Source organism: Protopterus annectens, chromosome 5.part0 (assembly GCF_019279795.1).
Source record: "Protopterus annectens isolate FY-2018-M chromosome 5.part0, PAN1.0, whole genome shotgun sequence".
Lineage (NCBI taxonomy): Eukaryota > Metazoa > Chordata > Ceratodontiformes > Protopteridae > Protopterus > Protopterus annectens.
The window spans coordinates 1,214,569,505-1,214,585,374 of record NC_056735.1 but is presented as its reverse complement, the minus strand read 5'-3'; the positions used below and the strand labels follow the sequence as shown (position 1 = coordinate 1,214,585,374).

General features: G+C 44.6%; 1 protein-coding gene across 1 annotated transcript in view; it reads left to right on the top strand.

Moving 5' to 3' along the window:
- The window catches only part of NDC80 (NDC80 kinetochore complex component), a 2,583,329-nt gene that overhangs the window by 898,201 nt on the left and 1,669,258 nt on the right, over window positions 1-15,870 (top strand). The window lies entirely within an intron of this gene.

Below are 15,870 nucleotides of genomic sequence, written 5' to 3'. Positions count from 1 at the left end.
ATGAATATCTCCATTTTGAAAATATGAACATAAATATGAATGTGTCAGTGATTCGTTTCTGCACTACAGAACAGCCTAAATTAACATAGTATCATTCTGTTAATAAATCCTTGCCTTTGATAATATTGCCTCTATATTAACCTGTAAGTTACTTAAAGAAGTCAGACCTAAAAAAAAAGATCTGGATGCTATAAGGAGCTACGTTTAACTGCAAGGATGCAAAAATGGCACTATAGGCTTGAGTGAATTAAGTGACTGACTGCAACTTACTAGATATCTAGCTAATCTATGCTTTTCTGTCATCCATTTTAGTGAAGTTTCCCATTGACTGTTTCATGTGATTTGTGTGTGTGTGTGTGTGTGTGTGTGTGTGTGTATATATATATATATATATATATATATATATATCTATAAAAACATCCTAAAAAATGTTTATTTTATTTACTTTTGAGTATGAACGAGATTAAAAAATACCCTCTTTCTGAATTCTGACAGTAATTGCCTAGTAATGTATTGTTTATACATATTAGTAGATCTGATGTTGACTTTTTCATTCGTTTCTCAACAATTCGGTCTTGGATCCAACCTCTAATCCGATTTGGCTGGATTTACAAAACTCTTGGATCCAACTCATGAGCTCCTCTCTCTACCCATAATGCCTCATTCAAACTGCTATATCCTAGGCCTTGCTTACCACCATAACGCTACAGATCCATCTCCAAATGCTTTTTGGCTATTTTTCTCCAGCTGTAAGTTTAATATTTTTATCCTTATTTTCTTTCGTATGATCTTACTACTTGCACCCCCCCTCACCTATTAGTTGAAATTGCTAGTTTATTTACCTTGTATTCATCTTTGTACTTCTACCTCAGGTAGTTCTTGGTACCATTGTTGGTACATTTTCCTCTTTCTTCACTTTCTCCTTCCTACCCTCTGCAGAGTATTATACTTCGTACTATTGTTTGTAGTTAAAGTAAAAAAAAAAAAAAAAAATTCCCCCCCTCCCCCATTTCTGAGTTATCGAGGAGCCATATCATAGCCGAGAAACCAATGGACTTTAAAAACAGAAAACAAAAAAAAAAAAACACTTCCTGTGGGCAGAGAATCCATAGCTCTAATGCCCACAGGGAGTGTGTCTACTGCCTTGGAGCTTCTCATCTCAATACGAATTGCTCCATTTGAGTAGCCAAATTGGTTTTAAAGGGATTGCTGCCATGTTCTTACTCTGCTTCAGAGTCTCATATCCCTTCAAAATCATCCAAAGCCTCTTTGGAGGCGAGAGAGTTCCGAAAGGAGTCTCCAACCTGCTCTAAGACTATGACATGTTCGGAACCTCCACAAATGATTCAAAAGAAGTCTGATCCAACCTCTTCATGTCCGAAATGGAAGTAGTCAAATCCCATGTCTTATCTGAAAGACTTTGTCTCCAAGAACCCAGCCCCCATGGTTCACTGTAGAGCCTGGTGTCTCCTTGGCTACATTCTACTTTCCTTCAGGGGACCCCGTGGAGAGATTCTCTGTATTAGTCCACTACTTATACTGGGTCCTCCAGGAACCTTTCAGAAACCGAAGTGGCTAGGATGGTGACGTTTCTCAGAGCTCAGATTCAGAAGGGGTTATCCCGTCTCCATCTCCCATTAGATTCGTGATTCTTCCTTCTATTTCTATTGCAGTAATCTCTCTTTCTGCAAGCCAACCAACTGTTTGAAGCCCTCAGATTCGAGAGACGTATAAACATTTACATCCTATCCATAGATAGCTAGATCTTATACTGTGTCCCTGAGTTGTTCAGCCCTGATTCCTTTAGACTAGGATGAGTCTCTGAGCTGAAGCACCACCTCGGGGGGGGGGGGTCGGTTCCACTCTGATGTTCTTGGAGCAGTCCCTGCCCGTTGGAGCTTTGGCATAGGACAGCTCTTTTCGAGGCATGGGTCCTGGCAGCGTTGTTTTGTGGTAGCAGCAGCAGCTTTGACTCCGGTGCAGCCAACTACAGCATCTCCCAGTCCTTCTGCCTTCGAGGAATGGAGATGGCTTTGTGTCATCCAAGAGAGTTGGCAGCTCTAACCTGATTGGATCCTACAGACATATTCCCCTTCGGGTCTGAGCTCTGAGTCTATCAAACCTATTCCACAGGCACAGCCGATAATGTCAAGCATCCAGACATTCCTCATCGAGGAATTCCCCTCTGTTCATATACCTCTCCTAATCATCTCACTGAAGAGATTCCCTGAAAGAGAATATGTAAGAGACTCATACATTTTCCCCTGGAGGAGGACTTCAGGAAAGGAATGGGTCCCACAGATTTCCACTGGATTGTGCCTCCTTTAGAGCTATTCTAGAGATTCTCAGGCAAAAGGATGGATGGTCCTGTAATACCCCCTTCCAATAGGAGTCAGTCTTTCTGGAAGCTTTTGGGATTTGTCCATCTAGGTCTTGGATGACTCCCCGGGCAGATGAACTTCTATCTAGTATCTCCCCAGGCATGGAAGGAACCTGGTATTGTAGAATCCATTCATTATCACCCTGATAAATTTCTGCCACTACCTAAAGACAGTCTTCACTGGAGCAAGGGGGTCCCTGTTTATTCTATGTTTGTGGCATCGGCCACAAAGAAGGAGCTGAGAGAGCAGAAATCCACTGTTCATCCCCCTAACAGAGAGTACAGGGCATTCAACGGATTTGTAAAGCGCATTTGTGCCTCATTGACTTTTCCCGTGTAGTGTCTGAATTACTTGGCACATCTCACATGATCACAGTAGGATTTGACAATGGAACTTACCAAATCCATCTTGAGTCCAGTGTTCATGGAGGACTACAAGTAGTATTCTTCGCAACTAGGTACTCTGTTATCCATTTCTAATGCGTCCATGCAGCTAATATAATTTGCTGCAGAGGGTATGTCATGGGCAGCTGGTTCAGGCATAGCCATTAGAAGACCTGCCTGGATGCGCTTATGTGACTTTGTGGAGCCTTTCAAGTCTTCTTTCATCGGTGCTGCTTTTGATGGAACATCTTTGTTTGCCCCTACTGTAAAGAAAATACTTTCTCTGGAGTGAACCGGATGGAAAGACCCTATCTGCCATAGGGACATGGTTTTCTGTCTCTTAGTGATCCTTTACCAGGAATCGGAGGAGGCAAGAAAATGTGTTTCTGTAAGTCTCTGGGTCCTTTCTAGGATTCACATGGGGATAACTCCCTCAGGGGCACTGGAGGGACTATTAATGAAGGACGCCATTCTTGCAGCAGAGGAAGTCGCAAAATCACTGTTTCCAAGGTTCCCTTGCGGATAAATACTTCTAGTACTCCTGAAAGGTTGCCTGACTCCTAAACTTTGGAGGCAGTCGGGGGCAGTTTTCTCTGCACCCAGACACCTGGGCATCAATAACAAAAGACTTTTGGGTGCTAAAAATCAAATCCAGCGGTTATTGCATACCATTTTTCTACATTCCCCCAACAAAGATTCCCCGACATCCGATCCAGTGAGAGGGAAGCAGGAGGTCAAGAAATTCAAAAGCTGCTAGACAAAAAAGGCATCCAAGAGATTCTGCCAGACCCGAAAGGATTCAGAACTTACTCAAGATTCTTTTCAGTGCCAGATAAAACTGAGGATCTGAGATTAATTCTGGATCTGTGCAAACAAAATGCGTTTATGAAGAAGTCAAAGTTTAAATGGTCAAGTTTCAATCCATTCTGCCATTTCTAGACAATGACAATTTGATGTGCTGTCACATCAAGATGTGCAGATGATCCATGTTTCCATACCTAGACAACTGACTCCTCACCTCCCCAACCAAGCATCTCCTAGAGAAATCCAGGGCTACTTTCTCCAGGTATCAGTCACTAGGCATTTGTCAACATCTACAAATCTCATCTCCAGTGTGTGTTCAGAACCTGGAGTTGATATTTGCCATTTGAACAGAGCAAGTCAGATAGCCTCTTTTCCACTACATCGAGTAAGTATAATCAAGTAAGAGCAAATGATTGTACACCCTTCTTGCCCCAGCCAGACTTGTTCTTCAGACCTTCGGATCAATGGTGGCTGCCATAACCTTTGTTCCCATGGCCCAGTTTTTTATGCGCATTAGTCAGTGGAACCTAGCTGTCCAGTAGTTAATTCTTCATCATCCCTTGTCCTTTCCATTCAAACTCACTTGGATTCAGTCGGATGAAGTTTTCCTAGGCCGTGCTTTTGTACTTTGCCCCAGTAACCATGGACACATTCAACTGTGGTGTGGTGGGGGCATTTCTTGAGACGCTGTCCAAAGGCATGTGGTCCCCAAAAGAGACCAAATTGCACACCAGTGTCCTAAATATGAGATCAGTACTCAGTGTTGCAGGTCTTCCAAAACATTCTTCCTCTTTGGACAGTTGCATTAAAAATACGACAACATGTCTGAGGTTTGGTGCATCAACAAATGGAGGAACCCAATGTTGCCTTTCAACAAAGGGAGTAATGAGAGTATGGCAGTGGGTGATCTCTTCCAACCACTTTCATATGGCAACACACATTTTGGGGAAGTCCATTGTTCTAGTGGACAACCTCAGCAGGTCCATTCTAATGCTTCAAGTGTGGTCTATATGGCAGTGAGGATTTTTTTTTTTTATTGTTGGGACCAGCCTTGCTGCGGTGGTCTTGCTTTTCCCCGCAACAGCAAGTGCTGCAGGTTTTTTGCCCTAATCCCCCTCAGGGAGAGAGACTGAGAGGTGCCTAGTCCATGTTTGGCCCTCTGATGTCCTTTATGCTTATTCCCTGATGCCTCTGATTCCCAAACTCTTGCACTTTAGTTAAAGAGCACAGTTATCATAGCTTCATTTTGGCATTGTCAAGTGCGATTGCCCTTCCTTTGGTCTCATCTTCATTATCCTCCATGGATAATGGACCCCAATCCAGACCTGCTTCATATCCCTCCGGGATGGATCATCCAGACATTCCAGGACTCAAGTTGTGACCCTATGGTTTCTCCAATCCCACTGACAGCTAGACATCCCAGGCTTTCCTCCCCAGTTCAGCATCTACGTCTGTCTAAACCCTAGTCCTGTACAAAGAAGATTTGCAAAAGTTAAATGGAAAATATTCTGTATCTGGGCTTTTCTGAAGGATTTGGATCCCTTCACTGCTCCTGCCTCTGCTGACCTGGAATTTTTAGCATTTGTTTGTCAAGAGGGAGCTAGTTTTTCTGCTATCAAAGTGCAGTTGGCAGCCATCTGTAATTTTCATTCAGGAGAAAATGCCTCCTCACTAGCTTCTACAAAGTTGTGCAAGAATTTCTAAAAGGTACTTTCTTGCTTAGTTCCCTGGTGAAGGATTCATCACCCCCCTTTGATTTTGCATTCCTGCTGCAAGGGTTAACTTAGAAACCAATTGAGCCAATAGTTAGACTGGTTTTAAAGTTTTTATCACGGAGAATAGTTTTTTCTGCAAGATGTTTCTGAACTCCAGGCTCTCTTCTAAATGACTTTATCTTATTTTTCACAAAGACAGGGTTACCTTACCAACCTATCTTTTCTGCCTAAAGTAGCCTCCAAAATGAATATTATTGAAACCATTAATTTTCCAGTTTTCTTTTCCAAGTTTGCTAACAAAGTGGAGAATACATGCTACATCTTTTCAGATGTATATAGGCAACTGTTATCTGTACAGAACAAAAGATTTCAGGAAGTCAAAACAGCTATTTGTCTCCTCTTCCTTTCCAAACAGGTTTCTAAAATTACCCTAGCCAAATGGATTACTGATTCCATTTCCTTTGTTTACAGTCACCAAGATCTGTCTCTACCCAAACCTCCTAAAGCACAGTCTACAAGGCCCATAGATGTTCTTCGTGTTTCACTGTTGCAGTCATTACATTTGGGTTATATGCCTGCAGGTAGCCCGTTGCCAGCCTGAATACCAGAGTCTTGGATCCCTGTGTCAGATGCTGTCTCTTCTTCCATGACGTCAGGTCGTCAGGGGTATAAAACATGCAGCTGACGCCATTACTTCAGTCTTTCTTGCCACGCGGTGCCCAAAGCAGAAGCAGTTCGCAAGTGCCGGTCGGCCGACTCCTTTTCGTTTTCGAGTTTCAGAACCAAAATCTTAAATAGCAAAGTACCCCGTTGAGGATCTGTTTTCTTGCTCTTAACCGATGTCAGTAAAAGTTAACAATTGTATTACCTGTGGAAAGTAAATACCTCATAAAGATTTTCATTCGTACTGCATTCCTTGCTTAGACCCAGACCACGACGTCCCTCGCTGTCGGCTTTGTGCCTTATTCAACTCTCAAACTATTCTTCGTCTCTCTATTTTTGCAGCAAAGTATTTTGGTACTCTGTATAACTATCCAGAAATGGCTTCGGTAAGACATCAGACTACCGATATTCCTAAAAAAATGTAAGGATAAAGACAGAGACAGACCGCATAGGTCCAAAACTGCCGACAACGCTTACGTTAAGCTAATCGCCAGTCTGCCAGTACTCAGTGAGGTGCTTTCGCAGCCCCTGTTACCCGCTACTTCAGATTCGCAGGCCTCTACTGAGACCCATTTGGAGTCTGGTATGCCACGAGATGCTTTTTCGACTATGGAACCTGTGGATATCTCTACCTGGGATGGGTCTGGAGCCGCTGTGCAGGCACCGGCTTTTGAGGGTGTATTCACGCCTACAACTTGCATTTTAAACCGAAGCCATCTTCTTCATCAATGCCTAAAACACGACCCATGCCTAGAAAACAGACGTCCAAACCGCATGGTCAGGCCCATATGCCTAAAAAACAAATGCTTAGAATGGCTGAAGACCTTATTACTTTAATTAGGGGGAAGCCAGCCTTCCCCCTCTAAGAGACCTCAAACTGCTTTTCCCTCTCATTCTTCTGACCATGATTCTGATATTTCTGTGTCTTCTGTTTACCAGGATTTGCCCTTGTCTACCTATGATGATTCTGTTGCAGAGGATTCCATTCCCTCTGCTTCCCCTCCAGAAGATTTTTCTTTTGGTGAAACCTTGCACACCCTTAGGGAGCATTTCCGCTGGGAAAGCCAGAAGTACTCAGATTCCAAAAAGAGGCTTAGGGAAATCTTACTCCTTCCTCAACACAGGCCTTTTAGCTATCCCCCTGTTCTGGACACTGTAGATGATGCTTTCTTGGAATCTAGCCTGTCCCCAGACACTTTACCTCCTGCTCCCAGGAAACCTGACAGGTATTAGCCTTTCTGTGTTGGAGGGAAGCCTTCTAGCTTATCAGTGGGAGTGGTAAGCACTAGATAACCTGTCTACCACATAAGGAGTGGTTCTTGTCAAGAAATTGTAGTTATTGGCCGTTTGGGCAATCTCTTCCATCTCTCAACTTTCTTATTTGAAAGCCTGCATTTGCACATGTTTCTGTCCTGTAACTCATCTACTGCATATACAGATTCTTAGTTTGAGCACTTAAATTTGCTTATTCATGCTCAGCACTTGTTCAGAACTTGTAAGCACTACATTAGCTCCTAATTACTATAGCACTCAATCTTCCTCATTACATAGAGGAAAACAGTTTTTGTACTTACTTTTCTCACTTGCTTAGAGAAAAACCGCTCTTGTACTCACTTTCCTCACTTATCTAGAGGAAAATAGTTTTTTATTCAGGCATATCCAAGGGTCAGCTCCCAGTGTTCTCTCCTGTCTATCTCATGAATCTGGGCATCTTAAGGCAATGTAGAAATTGCCTCATGTACACAGACAACCCTCTCCTCCTACCACCCAACACTACAACCTGTGAGAGATGCACTTATCTAGCCAAACTGGAGGTAAAGCTTTCTCCAACCAAGACTAAACTTGACAGTCATGAGGAGAAGGTAAACATTTGCACCACACTACACTCATCACATAGTCTCACTAAATCTACACCAAAATCCACACATAGTAACACAAAAACATTTGCGGAGGCTCTCAATAATAATCTGTCTAAGCAACAGAGACTTCCAAAGCAGAAACGGAAGCAACCTCCATCCCCCAACACAACCCAAATGACACATAGCCCACAGACTCGGTGTGCCACTCAACCACAGCCAATAGGGCAAAACAACGTACCCAACACACTAGTCATAGGTGACTCTATAGTCAGGCACACTGATGTCCCACTCACCAGGCTAAACAAGGAGAAGGTTACTGTCAACTGCCTGTCGGCTGCCAGGATCTGCCACATAACCTATGCACTCAGGTCACTCCACAACAAGTACAAATATGACTCTGTCATTGTCCATGTTGGTGTGAATGACCTGAGACGTACCTTCCTGAACTACATGAAAAAAGACATGGAAGAGCTCTCCAATCTTGTAGCCCAGGCAGGTATGACCCTAACCCTGATTAGCATTTTGCCATCACCCAGAATGATATGGCAGTACAAGGACAAAATGATTGACTTCAAAAATTAGCTAAGATTCTGTTGTCGTTCTAAGGTGATCCAGTATCTGTCTGCTTGGGACGACATGGTCGACAGACAACGATGGTTTGCCACAGATGGCTTCCACCTGTTGCCCCTGGGATTCTGGATACTGGCTAAGGCTCTTGCTGCTCCTGTAGTGCCTTTTTTAGGCAAGGTTCAAATAAAAAATTCACCACCGTAACAGGAACTGATAAGCAAAATCTGAGGGTAATGCAATTCAATGCTAGAAGTCTAAATCTCAAAATGCACTCACTCGAGGCACTCCATAAAATGGAGAACATCGATATCTGTACAGTGACTGACACCTCATTCAAGGGTCCAGAGAGCACCCCTGCACTACCAGGCTATAACTCGTACCACACTTTACGACCATGTAACCTGGACCGAAACACCAAAGGCGGAGGTGTCCATATTCATTAAGGATATCCACACCTCCAGGCTAGTTGCTCAGCATCATGCATCCGAGGTTATCCAAGTGCAACCAACTCTGGGCAAAACTGCAATCCAAATTGTGGCTTGCTACAGATCCCCCCACCATGCCCAAGGATTCCCACTCCTCTTTTTTTGATGTACTGGAAAATATTAGGGTTCAGCCAAACACCGTAATAATGGGCAACTTCAACTACCCCACCATTAACTGTGAAAGCTACTCGTGTATCAACTCCTTAGCTGGAATTCATAAACTCCATTGCCCTGGATCAACGTATCCACACCCCCACCAGGGGCAACAGTATCGTAGACCTAGTCATTACCAACATGAGTGACCGGTGTTCCACACCAGAAGTCAACTCCTCGTTGGTCCGATCCAACCATAAGCTAATCACCCTTGATATCCACATCCCGCCCCCACCCCCCATTAAGGAAACCACGGTAAAAAATTTCTCCAAAGCCAACTTCATGCTTCTTAAGAGAAGTGGTGAACTTCATGACACCCATGCAGATGGACAGTACAGTTACAACTGCTGAATCCTACATAAATGCACTCTATAAGCACTTACACGAGTGCATGGATCGTGCTATCCCAAACAGAACCAAGACGCTATCCTCCAAAAAAAGGAAGCCAATCTGGTGGTCCCCTGCCATAAACAAACTGTACAAAAGAAGGAAGAAACTGTTGCAAAAGAGAGAAATTCCATTAATGGAGGAGCTCCCTGGTCAGCCTCAGTAAGAAGCTGTGATCCCTTATAAGATCCTCCAAAGCTAGCTACGAAAACAAAATTGCCACTAATTCTAAGGACTACCGCAAAGCATTCTATAGCTATGTCAAGAACCTTGATGGTAACACCCAGATCTGCTCCGAGTTTGCAGCACAAAGGCATGAAAATTACAGAACCAACTGATATTGCCAACATCTTGGCAGATAGGCTCAGTGCTAACTTTACCCCCCCCCACCCCCTAAAGGGCCCATATCTATACAGGAATAATGCAGAGAGTCCCTGTAATCACAACTACACAGGTAAAAGCTGCACTCTCTAAAGCAAAAAACACAGCATGCATGGGACCGGACAACATCCCAGACTGTGTTTTACACGAACTTCAGAACGAACTGGCTCCCCACTTAAGCACCATGTTCAATAATAGTTTTGCATCAGGCTTTGTGCCCACTGAATGGCGCACAGCAACAGTTATCCCACTCCACAAAGGGGGAGCCACCACTGAACCCGGGAACTATCGACCTATTAGCCTGACGAGCCTGGTCTGCAAGGCCATGGAGCGTATCATCATGGAACTCCTAAACAAAGGCATTGGTAACCTCCAAACTCTGGATCCCACCCAATTCGGATTTGTGAAAGGCAGATCATGCCTCCTGAACCTGATAGACTTCTTTGAGGCAGTCACCAAAGCAGTAGATGAGGGTAAGGTGGTTCACACAGCCTATCTTGACCTCGCCAAGGCTTTCGATACCATCCCCCATTCTGGAATTACAGCTAAACTCAATAAAGTAGGTATAAATCCCTACGTCACAAGATGGGTTGCCAACTGACTCACTTACAGAACCCACACTGTAAAAGTTGCAGACTCCAAATCTGACCTCAAAGCAGTGACAAGTGGAGTACCACAGGGTTCCGTCCTGGGACCTCTCCTGTTTGGTATCTACTTCTCTGAAGTACAGGCTAACACAGAAGGCCTCTGGCTAACGAAGTTCGCAGATGACTGCAAACTAGGAGCCGTAGTCAAATCCCCAAATTATGTGAACAGCCTACAAAAGGGCCTCGCTGAGACAGATGCCTGGTGTCAGCGCCATGGCCTCAAGCTCAATGCCAAAAATTGCAGCGTCATCCCCTTTGGTAAAAACTCTGTACCCATAAACTACCACATAGGCAGCAATCTGCTTAACACCGAATGTGTGATGAGACCTTGGGACCCAGGTGGACAGTCTCTCCTTTGATGGTCACATCGCCACAGTACTCAGGAAGTCCTTCTACGTGGCACACCTCATCATAAAAAGGTTCTCATCCAGGAAAAAAGAGGTCATTGTTCCCCTCTACGCAACACTCAGAGTACAATGCCCCTTTTGGAATGTACCACGCAAGACATCTGCAGCAGCTGGAAAGGCCACAGAAGTACCTCACAAAGAGGATTACTGGCCTCAAACAAATGCCCTACACTGACCGCCTCAAAAAACTCCAGCTTTACTCCATAGCATATCGCCTACTCCAAGGTGATCCTGCCTAACGTATAAAGCTATGTCAAACCCAGAGCTGTTGGACATGCTACACCTAAAGAAATCCCAATCCCTCCAAGCTACACGCTCAAGGGACCTAAACGTTGTCACCACAATAAACAGGACATGCTGGAGGGATAGATTCCTGTCCCAGAGACTTCCCATACTCTGGAACAGGCTACCCATCTATGTCAAGCAAAGTTCTTCATTCGCGCTCTTAAAGAAAAATCTTGATGAGTGGATGGGTAATAGGAAATACACCTCGGGGATCACTTCTGTGTCTCTGCTCGACAGTGGCACAGGAAAATAACTTTCTTGGGTGGCGTAAGCCAGGGAGCCTTGTTGGCTAGGCTTATGTAGGCCCTTGGGCTGATAGCCTAGTACCTACCTATGAACCTATTGGAGTACCTGACTCTCACAAGTTACTTTTCAAGAATCCTATTGTGGATCCAGAGACCGTTTCCCAAGGTTCAAAGGGCATTAAGGCTACAACTGCCAAAAATCCTACCCCTTCTGATAGAGATTCTAGAGCCTTGAACAGATGGGGTAAGAAGGTATACACTTCTGATACTTTGGCCATTAGGGCTTTAAATTGCCAGTTTCATAAGTTAAAATGCCAGCAGCATATTATGGTACTGCTTAAATAGAAAATGATGTTGATTCCCGACTGTGCTGAACATAAAGAATTACAGGATTTAATGCATTCTACTGAACAAATTGGTAAACATACTTTGCAATGTGGTTTTGATTCTTTAGAAGCATCTTGCAGGGCTGCTGTCACTAGGTCTGTACTTAGAAGGCATGCTTGGCTTAAGGAGCAAAACTTGCCAGATCATGTGAAAGCTAAATTACTGGATGCTCCCTTAAACCAAGACTGCCTGTTTGGCAACAAAGCAAAATAAGTCCCTCAAATAGATGGAGGAAAAAGCTAAATCTATGCAAACTGTTATATTTCCTGTAGGTAGAGCCACCCAGATTTAGCAGGCACTGGCCTTGAAAGAGTTGGTCCTTTCCAGCCTCTTCCAGGCCTTCTCAATCCAAACCCATGCACAGCAGACCACCTAGGTTACAGTCTCACGCTGTGCACAGGCCTAAGCAGTGGGGGGCTCCCACTTCCAAAACAGGGAGTAGTAAGATACCCCCCTACTGGAAAATGGCAAATGACCATAACCCGTCCAAGCCCTGCTCAGCTGCCTGCTCCCTTAGGAGGAAAGCTTGCCCTACATGCAAAAAACTGGGAACTCATTACCCAGGACAAATGGGTTTTGAATATAGTTTCCCAAGGATAAAGATTCCACCTCCACACCCTACCAACCGCAGAAGGTTGGCCAGACCTACCCCCAAATCAGTGGGCAGAGGCTCAACAGCAGGTTCTCTCTCTTCTAAGTATCAGGGCTATTCAACCTGTCCCAGCAGAGGAAAAGGGACAAGGTTTTTGTTAAAGTCTTTTCCTGGTACCCAGAAAAGACAGCTCCTGGTGTCCTATCCTGGACCTCTCTCTTCTAAACACTTTTTTGGTAATTCCAAAATTCAAGCTGTTAACACTTCAACAGCTGCTTCCTATGCTAGGCAAAGATGCCTGGTTTGCAACCTTTCACTTAAAGGAAGCTTGCCTGCACATTACAATAAGGGAATCTTGCAGAAAATACCTACGCTTCAGGGCAGGCTCCATGCAGTTCTCTGCACTTCCTTTTGGCTTATGTACTGCGCCCAGGGTATTCACAAAGTGTCTAGTTCCAGTCATTGCATTTTGCAGGCAGATATATATTGAAATATACCCATACTTGGACAATTGTCTGATTCAGGCAGAAAGTCAGGAATTGCTATTAAAACATCTGGCATTCGTAAAAAAACTTCTAAACTCACTGGGGTACACCATAGACAAAAAGAAATCTCGCCTAATACCCTGCCAACAAATTGTTTTCCTGGGAGCAAGCTTGAATGCAACTTCCCAGATGGCTTTTCTCACTCCAGAGAAACAAGTTTATTTGACAACCTACTTCAAACTACTGGCCACAAAGGCCCAGCTATCTGCAAGGAAAATCTTGCAAGCCCTGGAATTCATGGCCTCTTTCATTCTACTAATTCCATATGCAACACTGCATATGAGGAAACTACAATGGTATGTAAAAAGCCTATGGTGTCAACATTATCAAGACCAGGAATCAATGATTCCCATAATTCCTTGTATGAAGACAGAGTTACTTTGGTGGGTAGAGGCCTGCTACCACAACAAGGGGTTTCCTTTCACTCTACCTCCTGCCACTCAAACCCTAACAAACGCATCAGACTATGGATGGGGGGCTCACTTGGCTGGGCGGTGCATTCAGGGCAAAAGGAACCCGAGACAGATGCACCTGCATATCAACCAAAAAGAAATGTTAGCTGTATAGAATTCCCTGACAGCCTTCAAGGACCACATTCTTTCAGGACAATTATTGGTAAAGACAAACACCACAGTTATGTGGTACATAAACAAGAAGGGGGGAACCCACTCGTACCCTCTCTGCAGACTAGCCATGGCTCTGTGGAACACAGCCTTGAGCTACCAAGTGCACCTACAAGCTCAATTCCTGCCAGGCAAGCTAAATTCACTGGCAGACAACCTAAGCAGATATCTCATGGACCCACACGAGTGGAAAATAGAACCAAAAATATTCAACCTCTTGAGAAACAAATGGGGGAAACCAGAGATGGATGTGTTTGCCTCCCCTCAGAACTACCAGTTGGGCAAATTCTGCACAAGGACTTACCACAGTCAAGCTTGGAAAGTGGATGCCCTGTCCTTTACCTGGGAAAGCCTCTCAGTTTATGCCTTTCCTCCTGTGCCTCTCCTCTGGAAGGTTCTGCTAAAGATCAAACAGGATAAACCAAGGACTATACTGATTGCACAAGACTGGCCACGCCAGCACTGGTACCCCCTCTTGCGCAGTATGACACTGCTGGAACCATGGCACCTGCCTCAGACCCGTTCCCTGCTGTCCCAGCAGGAGGACGAGATTCTGCACCCTCAGCTTCAAACCCTGAACCTTGCAGCCTGGCTAATTCCTGGACCTCTCCAATAGCATCCCTCAGTAGGTAGGTGCTAGATGTCATTCTGGAGGCAAGGAGGCCTAGTACTAGAAAATCGTATGCTGAAAAGTGGAAAAGATACTGTTCCTGGAGCCAGACTTGGGGGATGGGCACAACGGTGCCCAGCTTACTGCATATTCAGTACTTAACAGAAATGCTCCACAAGGGCCTTTCCTTCTCGTCAATTAAAATTCATGCCTCTGCCATTTCAGCACATTATAATACTGAACAATCCCTCTTCTCTCACCCCCTGCTAAAGCAATTCCTCTGAGGGGCCAAAAATGTAAGACCCCCCCCATGAGAGCCCCTACTCCAGCCCTGGGACCTTAACTTTGTATTGGATAAGCTCACTCTCCGTCCTTTTAGCCAGCTACAACTGCAGAGTTGAAATTCCATTTTTGGAAAACAGCCTTCCTTCTAGCCATCACTTCAGCAAGAAGAGTATCTGAATTACAGGTCCTCATGGCAGTGGAGCCCTTCATCATCTTCCATGCAGACAGGGTGTCCCTCAGGACCAATTCTTCCTTTATGCCCAAGGTGGTGTCTAGTGTGGCCCTTAATCAGTCCATTCATTTGTCTACTTTTTTCCCCGAATCCACAAAACAAAGGAGAACGAGTACTACACTCTTTGGACGTACACAGGCAACTTAGATTTTATTTCGACAGGAATAAGCCTCTCAGAGAATCTGAACAGCTGCTTTGCTGCAGGGGCAGAGGGGAAGGCCATTTCAAAGCAAACCATTTCTAAGTGGATAGCCCGTTGCATCCGTTTCTGCTATAAGCACCACGGAAATCCTACCTCACAGGGGATAAGATCACAATCCACCAGGGCTGCATCTACCCCTACAGCCTTTCTCAGAAGTGTCCCTACCAGGGACATCCTAGAAGCTGCGTGCATTACCCCATGCCTATTTTTTCTAAATCCAGAGCTGGTTTTGCCACTGCAGTCTTGCAGGGCTTGATAGCTGGTTCTAATGCTCTCTAACTTCCTCCTCCCTTCCTTAGCTTTGGGAATCAACCCAAATGTAATGACTGCAACAGTGAAACACGAAGAACATAGTACAGTTGCGTACACAACATAAATGTAGATGTTCAAGAGTATTCACTGTTGCAGTCCTGGTTACCCTCCCTCCAGCCCCCTGACTTCTCTTGGCTCTACCTTTCCTTCTTGTTTGGTGTATTTAAGCTTCCTGGTGCATTTGCTTTTTGATGGAGGTGTAACAACATATAATTGCTTCCCATTATTGGGGCACCTGACATCTGGGGCAAGAAAAACTGATGTAATGGCGTCGGCTACATGTTTTATACCCCTGATGACCTGACGTCATGGAAGAGGAGACAGCATCCGACTCAGGGATCCAAGATTCTGGTATTCAGGCTGGCTGAGGGCTACCTGCAGGCAGATAACCCAAATGTAATGACTGCAACAGTGAATATACTCAAACATCTATAGTTATGGTAAGTGTACACAACTGTACTTTACTACTGCCTTTTGGTCTAGAACTTCTGTTGATGACATTTGCACAGCTGCTACCTGGTCTGATCCTCAAACCTCTATTATTAATTATTAATTGGATTTGACTTCCAGGAGCAGAGCTGTCTTTGGTTCTGCAGTACTCTGGAATATCCTTCGATGAGGCCCTCCCAAGATTCATGTAGCTGAGGACTCTGTCCCAATCATTGAGGAACGAATGAAAAGGACATCATCCGATACTAAATTTATGTAATCACTGTA